The 25,366-nt window shown below is 47.0% G+C and overlaps 1 protein-coding gene and 1 long non-coding RNA gene across 12 annotated transcripts in view; one reads left to right on the top strand and one right to left on the bottom strand.

The window, feature by feature from the left end:
* The window catches only part of SLC24A3 (solute carrier family 24 member 3), a 341,570-nt gene that overhangs the window by 223,210 nt on the left and 92,994 nt on the right, over positions 1 to 25,366 (bottom strand). The window lies entirely within an intron of this gene.
* Positions 6,374 to 25,366, top strand: part of LOC112545065 (uncharacterized) — a 61,838-nt gene continuing 42,845 nt past the window's right edge. For 7 of the 8 annotated variants that reach the window (XR_012903060.1, XR_012903058.1, XR_012903059.1 and 4 more), the window contains exons 1-3: positions 6,374 to 6,511; positions 6,597 to 6,681; positions 15,184 to 15,284. This is a non-coding gene — a long non-coding RNA (uncharacterized LOC112545065). Of the gene's footprint in view, positions 6,512 to 6,596; positions 6,682 to 15,183; positions 15,285 to 16,943; positions 17,080 to 25,366 lie in introns of those variants that run through there. The other variant, XR_003088475.2, reaches the window with a different exon arrangement.

The raw sequence follows: 25,366 nt of genomic DNA, 5'->3' as shown, positions 1-25,366 counted from the left end.
GCCATGCTGGATCAGACCACTGGGACATAAAGTACATTGTCCTACTTCTACCTTGTACTTCCAACAGTGACATAAAAACGACCCCAGGACCGTCTCCAGAGGGTCATAGCAGAGCCCGGGGTAACTCTACCAGAGGCTGCAGGACCCACGCTCCCCACTGCTGCAGGCCCTGCCTTGCCCTCACCCCATCCCTGGGGGTTTAAGGAGGCCTGGTTCAACCGCAACAGGGGGGACTCTGGTCCCCTGCTGCCGTGGGGCTCCGGGGCTGCTGTGGGGCTTCAGCCCAGTTCGTACCTGTGCTTCCTGTGGACCCTGGCATGGCCCCATGCTGCTGGAGACTATCGCAGGGCTCTGGCCCTGTCTTGTGCTGCCGACCCAGTTTCTCCAGCCAGCCGGGAGCAGGTTAGGTCTATCAATGGCAATTAGCCAGGATGGGTAGGAATAGTGTCCCTAGCATCTGTATGTCAGGGGCTGGGAATGGGTGACAGGAGAGGGATCACTTGATAATTCCCTGTTGTGTTCACTCCCTCTGGGCCACCTGGCCTTGGCCACAGTCAGCAGACAGGACACTGGGCTAGATGGACCTTTGGTCTGACCCAGTAGGGCCGTTCTTAAGTTCTTGTGCCCACCTGCCCTTAGGCTCTCAGGCGCTCTGATCCAGGAGCATCCATGGTCCTGCCAGGCGATGGATGTTGCTGGACTAGCGAGTGCTGGTTTTTGGAGATACAACCTGCACCAATGCAAAGAGCAATGAAAACTGAAAATGGAGAGTATATGGGGCTGAAACTAAGTCAGCGGCACACAAACAAACACTTCCGTGACGAGAGGGGAAAGGCAATGACAACCTTTAATTAAGCTGTTATCCACCGTGTGAAAACTGCACTCTAAAAATGGGTCTCAAAGTGTGAGGAGATTCAGTTTAAGGCAATATAATGGTTCAGGAGCTAGTGAGTAAGCACACCAGTTTTTACTCTCCAAATTAAATTCAAACCCTGGTTTCGGCCTCATGTCCAGGCATCCTGAAGTCAAGCATATGTTTAAGTAATTTCCGAAGTCCAATTAAAAAGGAGTGTGGTGGTTTTATTTTACTCTTCTTTGGCTCACAAAGCAAAATTGCCACATACTTTAGCAATGTAATTCTTTCAGCCTGAATGGAATAATTTCAACAGCAGGATTCCCATGAGGTGTGACGGGGTCGCAGGACACCGACCTGGTCGAGTTCAATACTTCCTCGCATCCTTGGCCACTGCACGGACTCACATACTTAACAACTGTCTGAAGACTGCAATACCTGTATGTAAAACTCCACTCCTCGGGATGTGTGGTTCTCAAGAGGACATCGACATTATAAAATAGTTAAGAAAAATGTTCTTTAAAAATAATCAAATTTGGAATGGAGGGGTGAGGTTTTCCTTAAGGTACCTTTGTAAGTCTCAGCCTCCTGTTTTGGCTCCTATAAAATAAAACATAATGGAACCGGACTAGGATTTTTGTGCAGCATTTCCCAAAGCGGCTTTTCTGATGACATGAATAAGTTGCCTCTTTCCTAAATTCCTTTCACTTATTTTCAGCGTAGTCTCTAGCTTTCAGGACCCTGCTACTAAACCGTGGTGCACTGGGTCCCTAGGCATCCTCCTTAGCTTCCGGGCCACGACAGCATGTTGAACCGTTATCCCTAGTCAACGAAGACAAAGCTCAAGGCCTGCAGGCCCCGCAGAAGCCATAGTCCAGTCCCCTGTTTGGCTGGGCAGAAGCATTCTCGCGGGATACCTAGACTACAGAAAGACCTAAACAGAAAGAGGAAACTGTCTGAGCAAGAAGCTGCTTTCTGTCAGCAACTAGGGATGTTAGATAGCGATGGGCCCACTGTGGACATAGGCTGCTCTGTGGCAACCTCCCCTGCCCCACCCCCTGCCCTGATAGAGGCAGCAGCATGGGGGCTGGAGGGAAGCAGCTCCCTCAAGCACTAGCCCCCTGCCTGTCCCCTCTCGCTGCCTCTGTGGGAGGGAGCAAAGGAGGGAGGGAGCAGGCGGCTCCGCGGAGCCAGCACGCAAGGAGAGCCAGCTTAAAAGCCAGCTCCCCACATGTATTGGCTCCCGTCTTTTCCCCCCTGCCAGCACTAACAGAGAGGCAGCAGCGTGGAGGGGGAGACAAGTGGCTTACATGAGCCAATATGCATGGGAAGCTAGCTTGAAAGCCAGATTCCTGCATGCACCAGCTCCCACCTGCTCCCCTCTCCGTGCTGCTGCCTCTCTATCAGAGGCAGCCGCGTGAAGGGGGGAGGGGAGGCAGCTCTGTGGAGCTTGTGCTCCTGGAGATCCAGCTTAAAAGCCAGCTGCCCACAGCACTTGCTCCCAGCTCCCCCTCCCACTTGGTGCCTCTGATACAGCAAGGGGGCAGTGGCATAGCGAGGGGAGACAGGTGGGTAGTTCCCCCCAGGCGCCACGCTAGAGGGGCACCAATTTAGTCCCCCTCTGTTCCTCCTATCATCCCTTGGCTCGCCTGCTCCTCCTCCGCCTGCTGCCGGCAGCTGGAGCCTCCTCCCTGCCTCCCAGCCCGACCCTCTTCCATCTTCGCTGGCGGATTGGTGCGTGCGGGGGCCTGGCCCCAAACTGGAAGGGGCAGGGGAAGATGCAGTACAAGCTCCCTGCCCCCCTCCTCCTAGGGTTGGGCTCAGCCGTGCACCAAGTTCGGGGCCCTACTGTGCAGCGGCAGTTGTGGCGGGGGTGCCTTTGCCTCTGGGGCGCATAACACCCTCGGTACGCCTCTGCAAGGGGGGGTGTCCATGGAGTCGATACGATTAATCAGTAAGCCCAGCCCACTGTGAGAATTCTGGCCATTGGCGGAATGCCAATATTCAGTGCCCTCTTGGCTATCCAACCAGGGCCAGGGCTGCCAATCCTCTTGGACTGTCCTGGAGATTGTGTCATGAAACCTTGAGGAACATGGCCAAGCAGAACTAGCAACCCTAATGCCCACACACATTAGACCCTGCTCAGGTTTGCCCCTAACCTGCTTCCGCCATCGGGCGTTACGCTAGCCTAGTGCTACATACCAAGCCAGCCCACGTCGAATGGCGGTTTCATATGTTTTGTAGGACCTTAAAATGCTGACACGCAAAATAATTTAGCTTTGAAGATGACAAGACTGTTAGATAACCAGCAGACTTACCCGGCTGTGCCCGGCTCCCTCAGAGAAGGGAGCTGGCATGTGGAAGGAGCCAGGCCAGGGTCTTGGGGATGTTGCGGGGGGAGCAGGGCAGTAAGCTGGAGGTGTAGGGGGGCGAGAGTGATGTTTGGGGGGGGTGAGGAAGGGCTCAAGGCAGGGGGTCCATTTGGTGGGGCTTTCTCCTCCTCCCAGCCTCTCCGGCTGGGGTCTTCTCTCTGCCCCCCAACCCTCCTGCCTACCAGGGGCCTTCCATCTCCCCTGAACCCACCCCCAGCTGCCAGGGGGCTTCTGTCTCCCCCAACACACACACCCAGCAGCCAAGGTCCTTCTCTCTCCCTCCCCTGTGCCCAAGGGCCGGGTGGGGGGGAAGGGTTTGGACCGGAGGGCTACTTACCCGCTCTAGTGGCAGGCAAGATGGTGGAGTCCCAGCCCTGCTGGCTACCCGGTTGGTGGTGCAGCTGTCCCCAGTGGTCACTCTATATATAGCTCCCTTCCTGCTTTCCTGGCACAACCAAACCCTGACCTTGCTTTAAGTTACGATAAGAGGAAGCTGCCTACCACAATTTGGTGGTCCTCACTCTTACTGTTTAGGAGGAGCTCTTGAACAAACAGACTTACAGACGGACAGACAGACAGACAGAAAGACTGATGCCCATTTCTAAAATATCTAGATAGATGTTCTGCTAATAAGTGCAAGAAATTAGATCCCCAATGTCTACTGCAACACAAATAAAAGAAAGATGTACTTGTTTGTCCCTGGAGAAAATCCATGGGAAGAGATGCTACTAATTCAACAGTGAGTGCTATCTTTAAAACACAGCATCAGCTCAGTTGTCTAAGGAAGATGCTTAGACTCTGATCCTGTAAACACTTACACATGTGCTTATCTTTACTCACAGGAGTAATCCTCTTTAAAGCAAGGAGACTATTGGTATGCTACAAGTTAAGTTGCTAAGTGTTTGCAACAGTAGGGCAGGAGATGTAGACACTTCTAGTCCTATCGATCACTTGAATTCTAGACCCTAACTCCACAACTGCAGTCTTACAAACCCTTCATAATCCTCAGTAGAGCATGTGTGCAGGAGGGAGGAAGTCTAAAACGCATTATTCTCAATTAACGGAAATTTCTTACCCTCAGAAAGCACTTCATGACATTTGAAAAATGTCGAAATCTACCTACCTGTAGACCCATGTCAACAATGAATATAGTTGATTATTAACCGAAAAGCAAGAACAATATACTTTATTATATATATATATAAAACCAGCAGGAGGGACTGAACCTGCGACCTTAGGGCCGAAAGCCATGAGCCTAGCATGAGCTAAAAGCCACCTGGCTCTTAGCTAAGGCTAGAGAGCTGACTCCACTCTGACTTTTCAGTGGTCTTAGTGCCTCTGTATTATATATACTTACCCGTAAAAGCAAATACTTTCTGTATAATCACCATTTGGTTCACTCAATGAAGCACAGACTGAACACGTACAACCATCACTGAAAAAAAAAACTTGTCGTTTTACCATGTTGCTCATCTTCTGCTTAAACTGAATCTCAAAACATCATTCTGAGTTACCAGGTGGCCTGGATGTTGTGTGTGCTCTGTTCTACTGTACTCTCTCCTAGCAGGATAAAGGTAAAAATCAGACTTGATTATCTGGAAACACAGTTATAAAATCATTACAGAACACAGCTGGGTTCCCGCAATCGAGGTGCCCCTTTGTGGATGTCACCACAGCTGCTGACTATTGGAAAAGACTGTACCAAACTTCTGCTGCTGCTTATGAAAATGTTTCCTTCTGTCGGAACATTTACATCAAAGCAGTAGGCGGGGAGCAATGCCCCTGAAGGCTGCAGGATGAGTTCAGACTTGTTGTCAGGAGGGCTCCTCAAAATGCTGCTCTTACTGTCATTTGTCTGACTGGCTGATCGGAGACACAGCGCACGGACCCAGCTCGTCACAATTCCAGCCTTTTCCCTCAGCCTCAGTGCCCCTTCCCGCACCTTGGCGGGGGCCTGCTTCTCTCTCCTGGGAGATCAGCGGGAGTAATGCGAGTTTGCACACACACCCCCGGAAAGCACAGCACCAAGATGCATGCATAGATGCACACGCCTGCCAGCTCAAATTTATTCTGCCCTCTTCCAAGTGACTCTGTGTAGAGTGAACTGATTGTTCCATCCAACAGGGCACCAGTCTGGAAACGCTCGGTTTACACCGTTCTCCTGCTTCTGTTTAACTGGTTAATGGATTAAAGAAGTGGTGGGGGGCAGCTCTGGCCCAACTGGACTGGAGCAGTCCCCGTCCCCCCTCTCCGGGGCAGGAGTGGTCTCCACACCACAGGCGTGTGACAGATAGAGGATTCTCCAGATGACCGGAACAGCCCGTTTGTGGCTGGAATAGCCCCCTGTCTGTGGCAGGGAGGGAATGCTCCAGCCCCCACCAGTTAACTTTACCTAGTAAGCCTCACCCGTTAAGCATGAGGCTTACTGGTTAACCAGTTAAACATTGACATCCCTAGTAGGCATCATGCAATCTCTCCCAGCACTGTTCCTTCTTGCCACCTGGAAGGTAAAACAGTGGTGCAGGCAGGCGATACACGGATGTTATCGGGGTCGCATGATGGCTAGTGGCACACCATGTCCTACCACACAGCCCACAGGCCCACAAATGGGGCTGTGCTGGGAAACCCCGAGGGTGGGTGGCTATTCCAAAATCGCAGAGCTGTGTCTTTTTTAAAATGTCTACACCTCTTCCCAACCCACCCAATAAATATTCTGGGCGTTAAAGTAACCGAGGAAAGGCAGTCCATCCTGGCTTCGTGGACCAAGTGATTCTCAGCCACAGCTGCAACAAGGCGACCCAGCCCACTTTGGGAGAGGTACAAAATAATGGGGAATGCAGCAGGACTCGAAAACAATCCCGAAACAGGGTTAAATTGGTGTCTCCATTGCTGGGCTCCCCGTCCTGAGTTGTCCCTGAAACCCAGCAGGCTGCAGCGCACGCATAGCTAGGTTGCAAAACTCTCCAGATCCACCGCTGATGGGGCCACGCAACTTTTATTTCATTTTAATTTGACTAAAGCCTTGAAAACTGATTAGATCCATGCCCCAGCCTAACCCTTCCAAAGTTATGTAATCCTTGAAATCCAAAAGCCTTGAAGGGCTTAAATCTGACAGCACTGGTGATGTCATAGTGCTGAAAGGTTGCTATGGAAACCGTTCCTACTGCTGCCATATGCCCGTGGCAGACAATACAAAAAACCCAGAGTCCTCTCCGAGGCAGAATTAGCATACAATCTCGGGGATCGCTGAAATTCAGCAGAATTTTAATAGACCAGCTGGGAAAATGTAAGATTGCTCTTCAACTCTGTGCTTAAAGTCCTTCCTTATCACGCAGCTGAGCGACTAAAACGGTTCCTTTTCTTCCCCAAAGTAATCTAGGTAAGAGGCTCGCCAGCTTCCTGCCCCGGCTGAAAAGCTGTTGACAGAGGAGACTCCAGCTCTCAGCGCTTACTGAGGTAAAAAGAGACACAAACACCTGTATTTCTCATGAGACTCTAGGAAAAGCCCCGGAAAATGTACTCTCTCGCTGGCCGGAAAGAGAGCCGGGATGGGGTTGTTTGCTTTATCCTCCCTCGGCATGAGGCCTGCTGAGGTAATTTTGGAGCATGGCTCAAACCCTAATGCACAGAGGATCCAGGTTGGCCCAGATCCTGAGTATGGGGCAGCCAGCTGCCCTCTGAGCCAACGCAGTTTAACTGGGGGCTGTAAATCTCCACAGTGGACCTGTGACATACTCCCCATACATATGCGGGGCTGGGGGCTGTATGGCTACCTTGGTGGCAGGCACACACCTGTGCCCTTTAAAGCAGCTTTCAACACACACACACACACACACACACACACACACACACACACACACACACACACACACACAGTCAGCGCTGCTTGGAGAAACAACTTAAACGGTAAATATTTGTGCAACCGCTATGGGTTTCTTCAGGAGACATGCCATGCAAAGGCATTGCTCCCCGTTTCTCCGCTCTTCCTCCTCACCACAACATTCACTGGTGCTAGTGTGGAGCTGTTCGGTGAGGCTAGTATAGGAACATAGGTGCATTTCCCCTCTACACCAGTCTGTTTTTCCTTTATTATTGCACAATTTCTACTCCTCTCTGTGCAACAAAGAGGCGTGTGGGGTCCCCACCAAGCTACTGCAGGGCTTGATTCAGCAAATCCACACTTACTTGAGTAATCCTGAATTATATCAATAATTTCAGCAACTGTAACAAGCCTAATTGTATGACTAAAAGTTGGCAGGCCCGCGAGATATGTGTTTAGAAAGGGGTGACGACACTGAGATTTTTGGAAAATAATGTTGCTCTGTTCTAAGGCAGTCTTCAATAAACAGAAGATCGACGCTGCTGCGATTGATCTTCCAGAGTTTGATTTAGCGAGTCTACTTAAGACTCACTAAATCAAACTCAGAGGGCACCCCGTCAGAAGATAGCCTTGTGCGAGAATTAAGGGAAGCTGACAGGACTGTTTGCTCCTGTCGGCCTCACATTTTGGGGAAACTCGAAACAAGGTACATCGACTCCACCTACATAATTAACACAGCTGGAGATGCCAATCTTGATTGGACCTTCCTCTTTAATGTAGACCTGCTTTAAGGGAGCCCTGAGCCTGCGACGTAGCTAAACCTCTCCTAGGCCCACGCTTAGGTCTCATTGCAGTCAAAGGGACAGCATGTGCTTTATGGGTCCACAGAAAGGCTTGAGAATGTGATCCCAATGCAGAAAGCAAATAGGAACAACCCATCATTTTTACTTTGGCAAAAAATCATGACTTTTTTATTTATCTCATAATTTGCAGGGACTTGACTCATGAGCTTCGAGCACTTGGGTCTGGCAATAGTGGGTTGGATTTCCCTCCCCTCCCCCTTTTTTTTTCTTACAGCGCTAGCACTCTATTTCCAACCATAGCCCCAAGGCAGCTCATTCTCCACCACCGCATACGCCAAATAAGAGAGGATCTTGGGTTAACTGGGAGCATAAGCAAGGGGAATGTCCTCCTAGATCTATGCCCTCCCCATTCAGCAATCCCCAATTTTACGGAGTTCTAAATATTTCACTGTCTGCTCCTTTATCCTTTCATGACATTCTGACACACCCTTACATAAGGGCTTTAAACCGATTTGCATGTCCTAAAACGTGGGGTGGCTCTGTTTGGATTTGGTTTCCATGTGAAAAAGGAACCAAAATGGGGAGGAGTGGCTAAACCTCAGTTACTAGGCCATCTATTCTAATTACGATTTTATTTTTAGTCAGAAAAATTATTCTTTTACTTTGAATTCAAATAACAGAAGCCCTCCTTTTGTTCCAAGCTGCAGGGACTAGCTTAGTGGACAAAGCGAATCCTTTCTTAATCATCTTAATCTGTAGTCCCTTCAGAGGAGAGCCAGCGACATCTTAGAATTAATTCACTGCAACAAGCTTCTTCGCTCAGATCTCAGTCCTTTATCTCCCCTTTAGGATCCAGATTTTTCCCTCCTTAAAAGTTCAAGTTTCAAATGGAAAGAAAATGAAGAAGTCAGGCTAAGTGGTGTTTGAAACTTTGCAGAACTCAGAAGGGCCATACTGGGTCAGGCCAAAGGTCCATCTAGCCCAGTATCCTGTCTTCTGACAGTGGCCAGCACCAGGTGCCCCAGAGGGAATGAACAGAACAGGGAATCATCAAGTGATCCCTCCCCTGTCGCCCATTCCCAGTTTCTGGCAAACGGAGTCTAGAGCAGGGGTGGCCAACCCGTGGTTCACGAGCCGCATGCAGCTCTTCCCCCCCAAAAGTGTGACTCGTGAAGCCGCCCCTGTGCCCCTGACAACGGCCCCTGCATCCCCCAACTCCCTGTGCTCACCGGGGCAAGGGAGCTGTCCAGCGCAGCCATTCAAAATGGGGTCCTCAAGATGGCCGTGGCCGGTGGGAGCCTGATGAGGCCAAAAATTGTTTTCTTAAAGGGGCAGTCTTTTTTTCTTGCTTAACAATTTTGCCCTGGCATTTTGTGCTGTATTCACTGCTATTTTGGCTTTTTGTTCGGAATGGGTTGGCCATTCCTGGTCTAGAGACACCATTCCTACCCATTCTGGCTCATAGCCATCGATGGACCTATCCTCCATGAATTTATATAGCTCCCTTTTGAATCCTGTTAAATTCTGGCCTTCACAACATCCTCTAGCAAGGAGTTCCACAGGTTGACTGTGCATTGTATGAAAAAAAACTTCCTTTTGTTTGTTTTAAACCTGCTGCCTATTAATTTCATTTGGTGACCCCTCATTCTTGTGTTATAGGAATAGGTAAATAACTTTTTCTTAATTACTTTCTCTACACCAATCATGGTTTTATAGACTTCTATCCTATCCCCCCTACTCTCCACTTTTCTAAGCCGATTTGTCAGATGACATGGTACCGAGCCATAGTCTGATGAACTTAAAAATTGCTTCACAATTAATCTCAAGGTATTGGCTGGCCAATACTTGCATGAATTGCATTGCACAACTGCTCTTCCCCTTCTGCAGAATGGGACAAATTTCCCATACTCACTGTAGCGGGGTGTGTGTTATGAAAATGAAATGAGCAAATCATATAGAAGAACTTGCACTTTAAGGTGGATTTATGCCCTGAAAGACAAAACAAAGAGAAGGAGATCGTCTAAGGCTGGGATTTCAGATAAGCCTAAGGAAAGTCCCAAATCCTACCAAAATAGGTCCTGTGTACCCCTAGTTTCCTTTGGAAGTCCCAGCCCCCACCAACACAGTAAGAACAAGTAGCAGTATGGACTGACTTCAGGATGGAGTTGCATTGCTGGTTTTCATGGCTTTAATGACTCTACGCATGCTTCACGTAAGCGAGTGTACAGACAGCAGGGGTGTCATCAAGGCACTGTCCCCACATGCCTTCTCATGGCTTGGCATGATGCTGCAGCTGCTTTGCCTCAGTTCCCCCCGTACAGGGTTGCCAGCCTGATCTGTCCAGGTCACTACAAAAGTTCAATCCTTACCCCTTCCAGGGGAGTGGATTCCTAAGCCACACAAAATAAGAGAGACTTTATCCAAGCTGGGTTTAGTGCTCAGCTCCTCAGATGGGTATTTGCCCATCTGCTCTATCAGCCTTACTCCGGGGCCCATCCTTCCCCTCACATGGGGTCTTACTTGCAGGCTCCTGGCTTCATAACCAGGTCCCTAATAAACCCTTAGAGTCCAGCATGGTGGGCTCTGACCAGCCACCTTCCTACATGGGCTCTGGCTTCGGCCAGGCTCCTCCCTGCAACTGATAGCAGTTGGGTTGCTCTCCGTTCCGGCCAGCTGGTCGCCAGTAGGGGAACTCTTCCCATTTCAGCCCCTTCCTACAGACTGAGACCCATTACAGCTGCAGCTGCTGGGGCTGACCATCCTCACTGCAGCTCATGAGCCTGTTCCAGCCTGGATAGGATCTGCATACAAGGGTAGATGACCAACTTGCCACATGTTTACAATTCAGGGCACCTGCTTTGCTCGATTAATAATCTGCTTCCGAAGAGATACAATATGAACCCACTGGACTTCTAGACGTGCGGTTCTCAAACCGTGGGTCGGGATTCTAAAGTGGGTCACTGGCGTTAGACTTGTTGAGGCTCGGGGCTGAAGCCAAAGTCTGAGTTCCACTGCTCAATCTTGAAGCCCCCACATTCTGGTGCCCCCCATTGTGGCAGGGCTTGGGCTTGGCTCCGGGGCCATGAGGTTCAGGCATTGGTTCCCTTCCGAGGACCATGAAGTCATTTTCGTTATCAGCAGGCAATCACAGTGCAATGACGTTCGAGAACCCCTGTTCTAGACATTCGGCTTTTGGTAAAACGCTTCCTGATTCTTCTGCCATGAGGTTTATCGGATCTTAGTCCATACTCAAAGAATGCAACTGGTGTTTCCATGACAAAAAGCCCTACGTTCCTCTCATCCCCCCGTCTCCAGTGCCAATGGGTTTAAATCAAGCCAAAAGTGCTATAAAATTCAATATCAGACACTCACTGCCCAATCGCAGGTGTTTAATGTGAAAACTCGCAAAAGTGGAGGCCAAGTAACGTTAACTGAAAGGCGGAAATCCTCGAGGCGCACCCCTCACACATCAGTCGGTCCTGATCCCACAAAGTGCATTTTCACAGTCCATTGTGCACGTGCTTTTTGCTAAAGGGAATGTAGGTATGATGTACGTGCGGCAGCAGTACTCAGCCTGCTAAGAATCAGCCCTTATTTCCTCTGCCATCATCAGGTTTGGTACTTCATCATGTGATGCACTTGAGGCTGAACCTGGGCCCACGGGTTGTCAGACGCAACACAAGTTCATTTCATCATCATCAACAACCATGGGCTCAACGCCCATTGGTGTCCAACGCCTCCCTCACTATTTCCTTCCATCTTTCCCTGTCCAGTACAGAGTGGTTTAGTTTCTGTAGACTAGCTCCGCACCAATCTACTGTATCATCTCCCCTTTCTCTGCGGGGTCTGCCTCTCCCATTCGGACCATCCATTATGCCGAATACCAGGGTCTTAACCTTTCACTCATCATTCATTCTGCAGATATGCCCAAACAGCTGGGTGCTTGTAATTTTGTTTCACTTGCATTCATTTTTTTTATCATTTTCAGCCTCGTCATGTGGCTGTGGAGCGAAACTGTTTTTTTAGCAAATGAAGTTTTGCAAGCCTTGATCTGTGGCACTAACGTCAGTTCATAATGGCCCCGATTCAGGAAAGCACACACTCAAAGCTAAGCAGTTATCTATGTGCCTTTCCTGAATAGGGATGCTTTCCTGAAGTGGGCCCTAAATTTATCCCTGAGTACTTTTTCCTAGCTGAACACTGAAGATTAGGATTTGGGGGTTTGCTCCTCCCCCATATTCGCGAGGACCAGTCATGTTCACTTTGAGACAGTGGACACTGGATACTCCTAGTGACATCTGACTGCACAGACAACAATTACAAAGTTCCCACTGATTTCAGTGCATCCGGGATTTTGCCCTTTCCCTACAACACTGCATGTTCCATGGCATTAACTATGAGCTGTGTTACAAAGGTGTGGATAAACTTCAAAGTAGGAATAAGAGCCTCTGGAAAAGGGCACTTTTTCTGGAGGATCGGGGCCAGTCTAGACGCTCTTTTCCGGCTTTTTTAAAAGCCGGAAAAAAGCGGCGGACATTTTTATTTAAATGCCGCGGGGGATATTTAAATCCCCCGCGGATTTCCCTACGACGACTGCTGAAATTTACATGCCCCTTCCGGAAAAGGGGCCAGTGTAGATGTAGCCTGCATGTTCCATGGCATTAACTATGAGCTGTGTTACAAAGGTGTGGATAAATTGCCAGACTGGCTTGCCCCTCGAGTTCAGTGATCATTCAAAGCTTAAGATTTAGCAAAATATCTGCTTTATTTTATGCCTGGTTGTTCCAACTGGCTGTGCTCAACCACTAAAGACACAGTTCCCAATACCACACCTGTCTGATCCTGATTGATACCACTGATTCCGAGGAAAATACAAGAAACCCAGGAGGAAGCAGTAATGAGATATTCTGCCCTGGGGCAAATTCCCTCCTGACCGCCAGTAGTTAAGAGGTTCATTTGAGCCCTGAAGCATGAGGATTTATACCCCTGCCAAACCTCTTGACTATTCTTTAGTATTATTTTTGCAGAATTACATTCCACATGTAGCATTCATTTACAGTCTGTTTGTAATTTCATTGATTATTAGTCATCTTGCAATTGGCAGGCAATAGAACCAACTTCCCTGCCCAAGGCAGTATTGATGTTGGTCTCCTGCCATGTCCTATATTGCACAAATCAATGGCATGTTGTTTACTGAGAGCTCAAATAGAGAGGCACATTCCCAGCTCCCCTTGCAAACTGGCTCCCGCCTGCCCCTCTGTGCTTGGGGTCAGGAGCACACTAGCTGCCAGCCCCGCCTCCAGGGAACATCAAATAGTCATGTAACCACTCAAATTTGATGCGGTTACATGATTATTCAATTACACGACATCTAACATCCCTCGTTTCTGGTGATCCAGCTCTGAAGGCAGGGCAGAAGGAAGGATGGTTATACCATGACCTCCCTTTGTGTCAGGATCTCCTACTTAAAGAAATGCTGAGCCTTAAGGCCTTTTCGTGTTTATATTTTGCCATTTTAAAATACTACTAACATGTCTCTTATTTCTATGGACTGTATTAAATAAGGCCTGTCAGCTAGGGTGTAATCAGTGGATAGCCTCTAATCTTGCACATCCACATGAATCGAATGGATGTCACAACTATTGTGTCAATATGCTGAATACATAAGGAATATGATCACATCCAGACCGAGCCGTGACTTAAATGAAGAAGAAGAAGCGACAAGCTCCAATTCTATGCTAGCATGGCTCTTCAGTTCTGTTTACTTCCCCTTCAACAGCTCACACTCAGACCACGTCCTCACTTCCTGGAAGATCAGCGCTGTGGAGGTCAATCTTCCGGAGTTTGATTTAGCGGGTCTAGTAAAGACCCGCTAAATCAAATGTTGAGGGTGCTCCTGTTGACACTGGTACTCCCCATATCGCAAGAAGTAAGGGAAGTCAATGGGAGCATTTGCTCCATCCAACTCCTGCTATGAAGACAGCACTAAAGTTCGAATTAAGATACATCAACTCCAGCTACACAAGTAACGAAGCTTGAGTTGCATATCTTAATTTGAACTTCCATGTAAGTATAGATATGGTCTTAGAGGGTGCAAACTTACCATAGTCCCATAGTCATATACACTGCCTAAGGTTGTGGCTCTTTCTATAACCCCTTTCCAGGGAAAGAAAACAGAGTCCCCTGCGTAGGTTACCTGGCTAACATAATGATGTGGGCAGCAAGGGAGATTGGAAGAATACAGTGTCCCTCCTGTGCATGTGGGCAGGAAAGGGTGAGGAGTGGGTGGAGTCCTATTCCTGCCCCCACCCCACTATCTTCCAGCCAACCCAGTTGTGCTGGTACACTTGGGAAGTTATGCACCAGATTGAGGGTTTCCAATACGGAGGTGCTGAAGTACTTTGCTGAATCAGAACCTTATGGTTGCAGTACATTCAGATACTGCCTGGTACTGTTTATTTGGTTTAAACAACACTATTTTCATGGGAAGTGAAATAATAAATTGGGGAGGAGCATTTCTATAGGCTTTAGATTTTATGAAAGCATGGCTTTGTGCCATTTTCATTAGGGGACCAAATATCAGGTGGCAATTATATAATCCATCCCTTTGTCCAAGCCTTGTATGTGCATGTTTGGCAGAGAAACGACTAAGTTGTACAACTGTGACTTTTATTTAAAATTGTAATATTTGGCCCGGGAGTATGGGGGAGAAGAGATAGAAGTGGAGAATGCCAGCAGCAGCTGCAGCAGATAAGATAAAAAAGTAGGTATTTTGGTTAAGGAAATCTGATATTCAATCATTAATGGCAAATAGGAAAATACTGAAAAGACCCGAGGGTTTTTATAGCACCTTTGCCAGAAGGAGAAAGTGAGTCACACACACACAAAAAAACACTTCAACAACATATTTATAGATTTTAAAGCTATTATGATCATCTGACTTCCTGCAAAACACAGGCCATAAAATTTCACCCAGCCATTGCTGCATGAAACCCCCAAGCCTTTAGTGGAACGGATGCAGTGTTCCGCCACAGGTGTGTCATATCCCACAAGGGGAGGACATAAAAAACAACTGGGGATGCATTACATGACGTTGAAAGTTTTATTACTAACACAAACATTTTCTAACACAAAGAAAATCTCAGTCTCCACACACCCCTAGCATGTACAGAACAATTAGGAGAGCTAAGCCTGCCTACACTTATTAGAAAAGTCAGAGTAAAAATGCAACAGGGGAGTTGTGAAATGTTTTGAGTTCAAATGAGGGGTAGCCAAAGTGGAGAGGCAGAGAAACAATGAGTGTTTTCTAGAACCTGATCCAATCTCTCTTTCCAGGGATGGACAATCCATAACATCCACTGGTGGATTTCAGCCTGCTGTGCATTCCTTACACAACTCTGGATTATGCTGTGGTCACGCCTGACAAAGGACACAAGGTATTTACTGGACAGTCTCATCCGTCTGCTGAATTGGTTTGATTCTATGCTGTGTATTGCAACCAGTGCACCTGCCTCGAAGCAAGTGGCTGTTTGTAACACTGGTCCCTCTGTCCTTTAGTTTATTGTAATTAATTTGTTTGTGTTAATTTTCCAAGGGTCAAAATAGACTTTAAATAACGCAAGCTCTCATTTGCACTGTGGGGTAGCTTTGTTTCTGGCCTCTTATGCGTCTTTCCAATTGGAAAATCATGCCTGATTGCAGTTCACACCTTTTGAGCTACAACCCCAGGAGTAATACTCTAGAACGCTCATTCTCAGAGGAGGTTTGGCAAGCTCTTCGAAGGCCATGGCTCATTTCCCAAATCTATTACCCATGTTGGATACCTTCTCTGCAGTAAGTGCAAAATTGCCTGATTTCAGCCCCCCAGATGGGACGGAGCCATTCTGCACAGCATTTGCCTGGTAATAGCCAGGCTGTCATCTCTCATTAAGGGATCTAATTGAAACCAGATTGGCAGAAGTACTCAGCACCCAACAGTTCCCCCTGTTCTCATTTATGCTGAGGGCCCCCGATTTGCTGACTTCTAGTTTAAAGCGACTCTGCAGAGCATTCAAAATCATCTATGCAACTGCATCACTTTGGAAACAGGACTTTTAGGGTGCGTCTACACTGCACCGTAACTCGAAATAAAAGATGCAGTTTGAGCGACGCAAATTGTGTATCTCATTTCGATGCTATTTCGAAATAGCTTATTTGGTCATTTGATGCTCTCTACACAGCGCCAAATTTCGAAATAAAGCTCTATTCCAAAATGTCCTCAACTCCTCATAGAATGAGGTTTACAGGGACATCAGAATAGCGAGCCCAAAATAACAGGCTTGCTGTGAAGATGTGAGAGAGCTATTTCGGGACACTCTGGTATCCCGAAATAGCATTGCAGCGTACAAGTACCTTTAGGAACCTACAAGCTTAAATCCTACTAACTTGCAATAAGACTCAAGAGCCTAAAAGCTAGATCTTCAAAGATATTTGAACACCTACCTGGAAGGATCTGGGGCTAACACATTTTCTTTTTGCAAAGTGGAGTTAACATCTTAAGCAACTAAAATGGATTTCCAAACATTACACACAGTACCGCACAGGATTGGGCCTTTCCATCTGTAACTGTGAAGATTCTATGGCTAGAGTTCTCATTTTTTTTAGAAGTTTATTCTGATGGATGGGGAGTGGGAGGTTGTGGCAGGATTAGAGCACATCTTTCTCCCCGAGCACTCCTTAAATGCCCACTTTAGAGAGCCAATCATCTGCCACTTCTGAATTATCCACATGGGAAAACACGATGACCTGGGAGATAAAACACCTTTTCCAGAATGGCTAACGAAAAATGCCCCCCAGGATTCTGTTCATCCACACACACCCCCTCAGCCCCTGCCCACAACACTCCTCCCCAAAAAGGTAATTCTGGAATAGCAACCAAGAATAGAATCGTGGGTAAACATCGCACAGAATTGGGGCTGTGCGAGAACAGGATGTTACTGGAGAAGTGGTTTTGTAAACTTTACTGTATTAGCGGTCAATGTTCGCTATATTTTTGCTACCAATTATTTGCCTTAACAGACACTGGTAAATTCTGCTCCTTTCGTTCTGAATTTCAGGATAAACCATGGACATATTCATCACTGGCTTTGGACATCCATGCATATTCATCCACCGCACAGAAAGAGTCTGCCCTCACTCGCTAATACACAACATAAAAAGCAGCTGGGATGGGGTTGCTTTCAGCAGCTGCTGCTCCTCACCATGTCTAAGCTGCTGTTACTGCGTGTTCTCAGCTTCCCCAATGCTAGCTAAATCACCATTTAGCCCCGTGTCTGGGAGTTCCTCGCTGTGACTCCCAGTGGGCCGTTAGCTGTCTTGTTCCCTTCAGATCACCAAAGAATCTAGTGGGCCAGGAGGCCAGGAACTCCTGCAAAGGGTCAGGAAACAGCAGCTGTTTGGGGTTCATACCACTTTGCTCTACAAGTTTAACCAGACCCACTGATGGGCAGAGGCAGAGGGCAACTGCCCCAAGGCCTGGCAATTCAAAAGGGCCCGGCTTTCATGGTATTTGGCATCAGCTTCTTTTAATCTCTGTTGTTCCCTCTCCTGCTCTCAGACTAGCTGCCCACACTATACAGTGTATATATTTGCTTCTCCCACACCAATAGACTATCCCTCTGGAAATCTGGCTAACTAAAATCATGCTGGACCACAGATGTTCCTGGACCAGAAAGTGCTGGGCTAGAGAGGTTCAGCTTATACAGTGAAGTTTGCTGAAACTGATGGAGGGAAGCCAACATACATTTATCCTCCTCAAGAGCCACTCAATCCAAGTCCATCAAACAATCGCCTGCAAACCCAATCATGCGGAGCATGGAGAGTGCATGAGGCAGAAAGCAGCGTGTGGACTAAAATACACCATTGTATGTACAGCTCAAAAGAAGAAAGAACTCACTAAACTTTAGAAAACGAAGGAAAACAGAAGTGAAGGCACCATGCGACTGAGCGAGCTGGACTGAAAACAAAAGACGGCGACCTCCCAGTTATTACCAGCCAACGAGGAATGCTTTTTACGACGTCAGTCCCAGGACAAGTCCCATATAAGTGTGAACCTGGCAGGACTGCTTCACAATTCTGACATGTCCAACTTCACATTTTTCTGCAAAACAGAATAGGAGTTGTCCCCAGATCTTGCATTAGAGACTCTCTACTTGTCCCGTAATTGAACTACCATGTCTCAGGCCCATAGTAGGGCTCAAAGCTATTTTGACACAACAATCTTATTCCAAAGGCACTCTTTAGCCATCTGTTATACACTGATCCTGCTATATTCACAAGTCCTTAGCTGAGAGCTCTAACAATACAGAACTTTCTCACGAGCTAGGGAAAACATACAGAAGGGCGGACGGCTGGTAGTTGCAGAGACTCTGAAAAAAACCACATGGACCAGATTGTAATTTTCCAACCAGAGCAAGTAAAGAAATCCCAAAGAAGTCATAGACAAGAAAACAGTCCGTTTTCACACTGCACATTTTTAGACTGGAGTGTGCTATATTCAGTGCATTCATTTTTAAATAGCTCCACACCTTGCCTCGGCAGCCTGTGGTCGACACAGCTAGAGATCAGGTGTGAGATTTATATTCTAATCTGCAGACATAGAGATGGGTGAAGATTTTCAAGTGACTAGTGACTTTGGGTGTCTCTTTGAGGCACTTACAGGGTGTCGATTCTCAGAGCATGGCTGAATATGCTGAAAATCAGGCTCCTTTATGGTGTTCCAGGCACTCAAAAAATGTGATGCTCAGAACCATCAGTTGCTTTGGAAAATCATGGCCTTGAACCCCAGTGCCTGGAACCCAACTTGGCTCATGTGGGAGTCATGCCCACACTTAATACGAGCTACTTGAAGCACAGAAAAGATGCAACGCCTCGAAATGCTCGTGCATGAAGCCAAAGCTCCATCCCAAATGTTCTGCAGAGAAAAGTTCTGGCAAAACGCCTTCTTTGCCCCTCTCTGCTCGGTGGCACCCCGAAGGAGGCACAGTTGCATCCAAAACGCCCATGCAGCTGCGTTTCACAGCTTGTTATTCAGGGCAGAACTGCACTTTGCCATGTTCAGAATTACTTCCCTGTAAATCATCAAAGGAGCTTGCAGTGTTTGTCAGGCAATGCAGAAGCTGAGGAATTGCAAGCAAACTGGCAATAAACCATCCACAGCTCACTTGACATGGACTCTTCCGGGTCACATTGGTTACAAAGGGGAACACTTGACTTTTATTTTAAAACAGACATTTCTACCAAAGAAGCAGCGTTCACGCAATGGCTTAGCCCAGGTTTGGATTCAGCCATCCTTCCTCATACTGAGCAGAACCTTGCTTCAGGAGCACATCCTATGGGATTGTCATGGAGTAAAGCCCCACTTGGCATCAGGATGGGTGCTAGACTCATGACAGCTTTGCCTGAGTGAAGACTGCAAGCCTGGACTTTCAATCTGCATAGATGTCCCTGTTCGGCAAAATACGGGCACCTACCTTACCAAAGCGCCCTTCCAGATTCTCTCACAAGCACTGAATTTTCAAACTACTTCATCACAAAAGAAACTCGGGACCAGATCCTCACACATATTTAGGATCCTAACTTGCACGGAACTCAAGAGACGCTGGGAGCTTACACAGCCTAGAGAACCAGAGACTCAGTTCTTTGAGTGAACAGGTTGTGACGGCGCATTGGGGTCCCCTGCCTCCTGCACCCCCGTAGTGGCACAAACTGACTCCACCAGCCAGTAGAATAGAGGGAGTTTATTGCTCCTCCAGGATACAGATGTAATCCGGTCACAGGAACTGGGGCTAGGATGCCTTAGCCGCCCTTGAGATGGGGGAGACTGGGCCCCTAAATCCCAGCCCCTTTTCCTAGGCTGTCTCCTCCATGATCCCAGACAGAAACTAACTCACTCAACTCCAGCCCTGCCCCCAGCCAGGGCTCCACTCCCCTTCTTCCCATTGTTCCGCTCCCTGGGAGATACTCGTCAGACAGGTTCGAAGCCCCCTTGCATAATGACTCATCCCCTGCCCTGCTGGGCTGTGCTGCAGCCAGCAGCCAGTGGAGGTCACTCACAACCCACTGCCCAGCATAGCAACCAGCAAGGTACCCCTCACTACGTCACACAGGTCCACTGGAGAAGGTATATGGCCAGCCTTCCAATGGCTGGATGGCTTTGATCATGGGATGTATTCTTTAATCATCTTCACTTAAATGATTCCGCCAACTAATGGAAACAGCCTGGAGCATGAGAATAATCTTGGATGTTGGTGTCATGTGCGTCTGAGTGCCCAGCTGAAACTCTAGGATGAGCAAATGTCTTGGAAATTACTAAAACGGTCCATTTAAATCCTTTAAAATAAGTTCATGTAAAATTGGGTAGCACTTCAATTAGCTTCTGAGAATGCAACATGCCACCCAAAGATGAAATTATCACCTGGGGTTATTTTTCAGCAGTGCACCTGGCAAATCAAGTGCAATTATTATCCCTTTTCAACAGCCCGCTACACACCTGTGACAGCTCCACCAGGCAACCCTTTTCCAAAGTCTCTCTGCACCTTGGGAACACCTCATCCGGAGATCATTAGGCACACAGGTCTCTCTCTCAAAGGCAGAATCCTAGAATCACAGAACACTAGAACTGGAAGGGACCTTGAGAGGTCATCAAGTCCAGTCCCCTGCCCTTATGGCAAGACCAAGCACCATCTAGATCATCCCTGATAGATGTCTATCCAAACTGCGCGTAAATATCTCCAATGATGGAGATTCCACAACCTCCCTAGGCAATTTATTCCAGTGTTTAACCACCCTGACAGTTAGGAACTTTTTCCTACTGTCCAACCTAAATCTCCCTTGCTGCAGTTTAAGCCCATTGCTTCTTGTCCTATCCTCAGAAGCTAAGAACAATTTTTCTCCCTCCTCCTTGTGACACCCTTTTAGATACCTGAAAACTGCTCTCATGTCCTGTCTCAGTCTTCTCCTTTCCAAACTAAACAAGCCCAGTGTAACTCAGCTATTAACATCAGTCCATGAGATCCTTTCCAGGGAAATTTGTATTTCAAAGGAGAAGAGACTATTGTCGCTGGTGCGGATGAAATCCAAGGCAGCCTTGCTGAAGCCATACTGAGTTGCTGCCGTCAATTTTAGTGGAGTCAGCGTTTCACCCTGAGCCTGTCACAGAATGTTGCCAGTCACAAGAAAGTCTTAGTGTCATTTTTTTTGGCAAGTGTCTCGCACTCCTTCATTTAGACCCACTTTGACTAGCCCAACCCAAATTCCTTTGCTCACCTAAGGAGTCTCACTGGCTTTGATGTCTCTTCTGAGTGGAGACAGCAGAATCTGGTTTTGAGGGGCACGAAGCATTGCACAAGCGCAGGTGAGGTAATAGAACAGTGCAGAACTAGACCATTGTGGGGGATTTATAATAAAATCATAACTCTCTCTGCACTCTGTGAGCAAATCTCAACTTATTTTGGGATTCCTGTGGAAACCACAAAACATTGCCTAGTTTCAATCGGGTCTTCACTATGTCTTCTTTTGAAAGTAGGGAAATATGTGGACAATAAAGAATGGGATTGTGTAAAAACACTGTGCCATAATGCACAGACGGACAAAGGAATACATTTGCACCGGCAACCTTACTTTTGACATGTCCAGAATTTGGATTACTGTGCCTTGCAAACTTACTATTCTTTTAACAGATACTTAAAGAGGAACTAATCATGGAGTTTTCTGTAGTCAAATGAGTGGAAAACCTGATCTAGCTTACAGTGATCCATTTTCAAGAGGTAGTTTTGGTTTCAGAATCATCTTTTTTTTTACCCTGCATCTCAAATGATCTTCTCTTCTCAGCCCCGAATATGCCAATACATCTCCACTTCACTGAAAAGCTTTGTCATAATATACAATATAAACGCGAATGTTTTCAGAGCCTCAGACAATTTCTCCTTTCAAAAAGAAAGACCAGCAAAAGGGTGTATACTGCCACAGAACATAAGGTTATTTAAATATGCTATAAAGGATTCTAAACATCCTAGTGGCACTTAAACTTTACCTTTCTCTCCTGGGCACTTCAGAAATGTCAGTAATTTACTATGTATGCTCCAGTATTTTCTATTGTATTGCCTTCTATTTCAGCAATGTATAGCACTTACATGGTAACGTAACCCAAAGTTACAAACTCGACGAGAAATATCTTCATAATGCCAAGCACTAGTTAATTATGTTGCGCTTTTGCATACATCTATTCCATCACCCATGCAAATGTCACTTTAAGAGTTCAGCCATTTCTGAAAAATGAGAAAATAGAGAAAAATAGAGAAAAACAGAGAAAAAATTCTCTTCCCAAAATCTTACTGAAGTAGCATCTTATTCAATAAATTAAGTCTGGTTTGTCTGATTTACATGTATCTCTGTAATTAGGAAACAGATTTTGTCACCCTTCCATTCAATTTGTTATTATTTAGTAGTAGTAGTAGTAGAAGTAGTATTGTCATGTAGCACTATATTTGTATTGAATTCATAGATTCTAAGGTCAGTCTGAGTCTCCTGAAGTATATAGGCCCAGATTTCACCTACCAGCTCCTGCCCAATGACTTGTAGTTGAACTACAATGTGTCCCTTATAAAGCCATTCAACCTTCATTTCAGTTCCCAGGGATGGAGAATTTGTCACCTGGAACTACATGCCAGTTTTACAGCTATGTATTCCCAAAGGAGGCTATAAAAACAACAAGCAGTCTCGTGGCACCTGAGAGATTAACACATTTATTAGACATTAGTTTTAGTCGGTAAAACCCACTTCATCAGATGCAAAAAAGTTTCAAAAAGATAAGCCGAGTGGTCCAGCTAGATGGAAAATCAGTGTTAAATCACTGACTTTTATCCTGATGACCTAGGCTGAAATCTATTACGGTCACAAGGGAAATATGCAAGGGTTAGATTTTTCTACCACTCTGATGGTCTAAAGTGTTCTTAGACTGTCAGCTCTTTGGGGCAGGAACCACGTTGATTTAGTGACTGAGGCCACGTCTTCACTAAACGGAAGACTGACATTGCTGTGATCACTCTTCTGGTGTTTGATTAGCGAGACTAGTTAAGACTAACCAAATTGAACAAGAGGGAGCCCCAGTGGGCAGCCAGTATGTCTGCTTGTGCTAGAAACAAGGGAAGCCAACGGGAGTGTTTGCTCTTGTCGGCCTCCCACTGAAGGGACTGCTGGGAAGCTCAAAACAACGTATGATAATTAACATAGTTAATTAACATAGTTGGAGATGCGTATCTTCATTTGACGTTCCCTATTAGTGTACACCTGTCCTAAGACAACAGGGTCCCAGCTGAGGATTGTCATAGCCTCTAGGCATGGCCATAATACAAATAAACCAATGGCATAGAAATAAATAGATAATTAATAAAAAATATAATGGGCATAAATTACATTGACATGCACTATTACGTGCCTTTATGCTACCAGAGTGTGTGAAGAGCCCCTCGTATAAATGAGACTCAGGCCCTCGTGTGTCTGAACCAATTAATTCATCAAGAGATATTTGCCCAGGTCACAAAACCCACAGTAATAGATCTGCTCACACGAGGACCACAAATATAGTAGGTCCCAGTGGCACTGGCAGAGTTTGAGATGGACGCCAAAGATCTTGCATGCGTTTGGCCTAGAATGGGCAGCATGTGGCAGCCTTTGGAAGGGCCGTGCACTGTGAAAACCTGCCCCTGACAGGTGCTGCAGCAGGAGCGGAAGGCTTTTGAAAATCGGGCTCCAACAGCGAGCACTGAGCTCTAGAATGTGGAGCCTTATTCTCCTTATTCCTCCTCAAAGTACCCAGCGTTGGCCGACCTCCATTCTCACAGAGTCAAGAGGAGCTAGTGGCTAGTTCCCATAGCAGCAGAGTTAGACCAAACTTGAGTGCTTTCCGAGTAGTGTGTCCTGTTCTGGGCACCACATTTCAGGAAAGATGTGGAGACACTGGAGAAGGTCCAGAGAAGAGCAACACAAATGAGTAAAGGTCTAGAAAACACGATTCATGAGGGAAGATTGAAAGAACTGGGCTGTTTAGTCTGGAAAGGAGACGACTGAGAGGGGACATGATGATTGCTTTCAAGTAGCGAAAAGGATGTTACAAGGAGGAGGAAGGTGAATTGTTCTCGTTAACCACTAATGATAGAGTAAGAAGCAATGGGCTTAAATTTGCGGCAAGGAAGGTTGGAGGCCTCATTTCTCCCTCCTCTTCCTGCCCTCCTTACAACTCACTCACTATATCTGTGAGCTAACCACTATTTTGGGGGACTGATGTGCCACCTTCCCTGCAGCTGGTGAGTACTTCCCTTTGAATGTCCTCTACATGATTTGGCACCTTTCGGGAGCTATTTCAATACATGCAGTCCTAATTATTAATGGTAATAGATATGCAAATTCAACACTTTTCCCCCTTCCCGAGTGCTAACCTCTGCCTCCAAACCAGTCTCTCCCTGGCATACAAAATACACCAGTGCAATCCAAGGACATCCCATTTATTATGCAGCGGGGGAAGGGAGGAGATGTGCTTCGCGCAAAGAAGGATATACGTTGGCTTAGAGCACAGCCCTGAAACAGTCTGTGACCATCTCACTTAAAATGCAAAAAGAGCAAGTGTCAGAGGAACATAAAAATAATTCAAGCATGTATGCAGCAGGGACACCTTATTTCTTCGCCCTCTCCCCCCCCCCCCCCGACTGCCACCACTACCACATTAGTTGGTGGGTCAGTGGAATTTTCCATAGTTGAGCCTGAATGTTTGTCTGCTGATGCAGCCTGATTAAATCTGAAACTGTGGTTACTGCAAATACAGAAAAAAAAGGTGTGTGAGGGGGGGAGGATTGCCATTAGTTACTCATGTCCCATGCTCAGCGGGCATTTGAAAGTCTCCATGTAAGGCACATTCACTCACATTTATTCCCACTCCTTGGATGCTTCATGCTTCTGCTCTTTGTGGGTTCAGGGGGATTTCTTTCATCCCTCTGCCTGGGCTTTAGAGTAGCCACTGGTGCATTTTAAAACTGCATAGCAGTGGGCTGTGTGCCACTGGTGCGAGTAGAGCTTGTTCATTTCCATATCTGGGCCAGCACTGGTCAGTAGCCAGTGGTGTCAACGGCAGCCCTCTTTGGTCAGCGCCAGGTGGCGAGACGAAAGTCAGTTATCGTCCTCCCATTTCTCTCCAATGGAAGAGAAACCAATGTTCCTAGTCACGTCTTGCGGAATTGTTCTCATTGTTATCCAATGGAACCACTTCCTGCATTTCCTTTCGCGTGGGCGTTAAGGAGACAGTCCTGCAGAACTGGCAGGTATGCAGAGATGTTACAGAAATACTTCTGCAGCAATTCTACTAGATGTGTGTATGCACAAGCACATGAACACACAAACACACGCGTACGTACGTTGTGGTCTCCCTATACCTGCATACCAGGTCAGCCACGCGGTTTTGTTCACATCCTTCTGATTGCCTTGAATT

The sequence above is a fragment of the Pelodiscus sinensis genome, chromosome 3, assembly GCF_049634645.1.
Source record: "Pelodiscus sinensis isolate JC-2024 chromosome 3, ASM4963464v1, whole genome shotgun sequence".
Lineage (NCBI taxonomy): Eukaryota > Metazoa > Chordata > Testudines > Trionychidae > Pelodiscus > Pelodiscus sinensis.
This window is presented reverse-complemented; position numbering and strand designations above follow the sequence as displayed.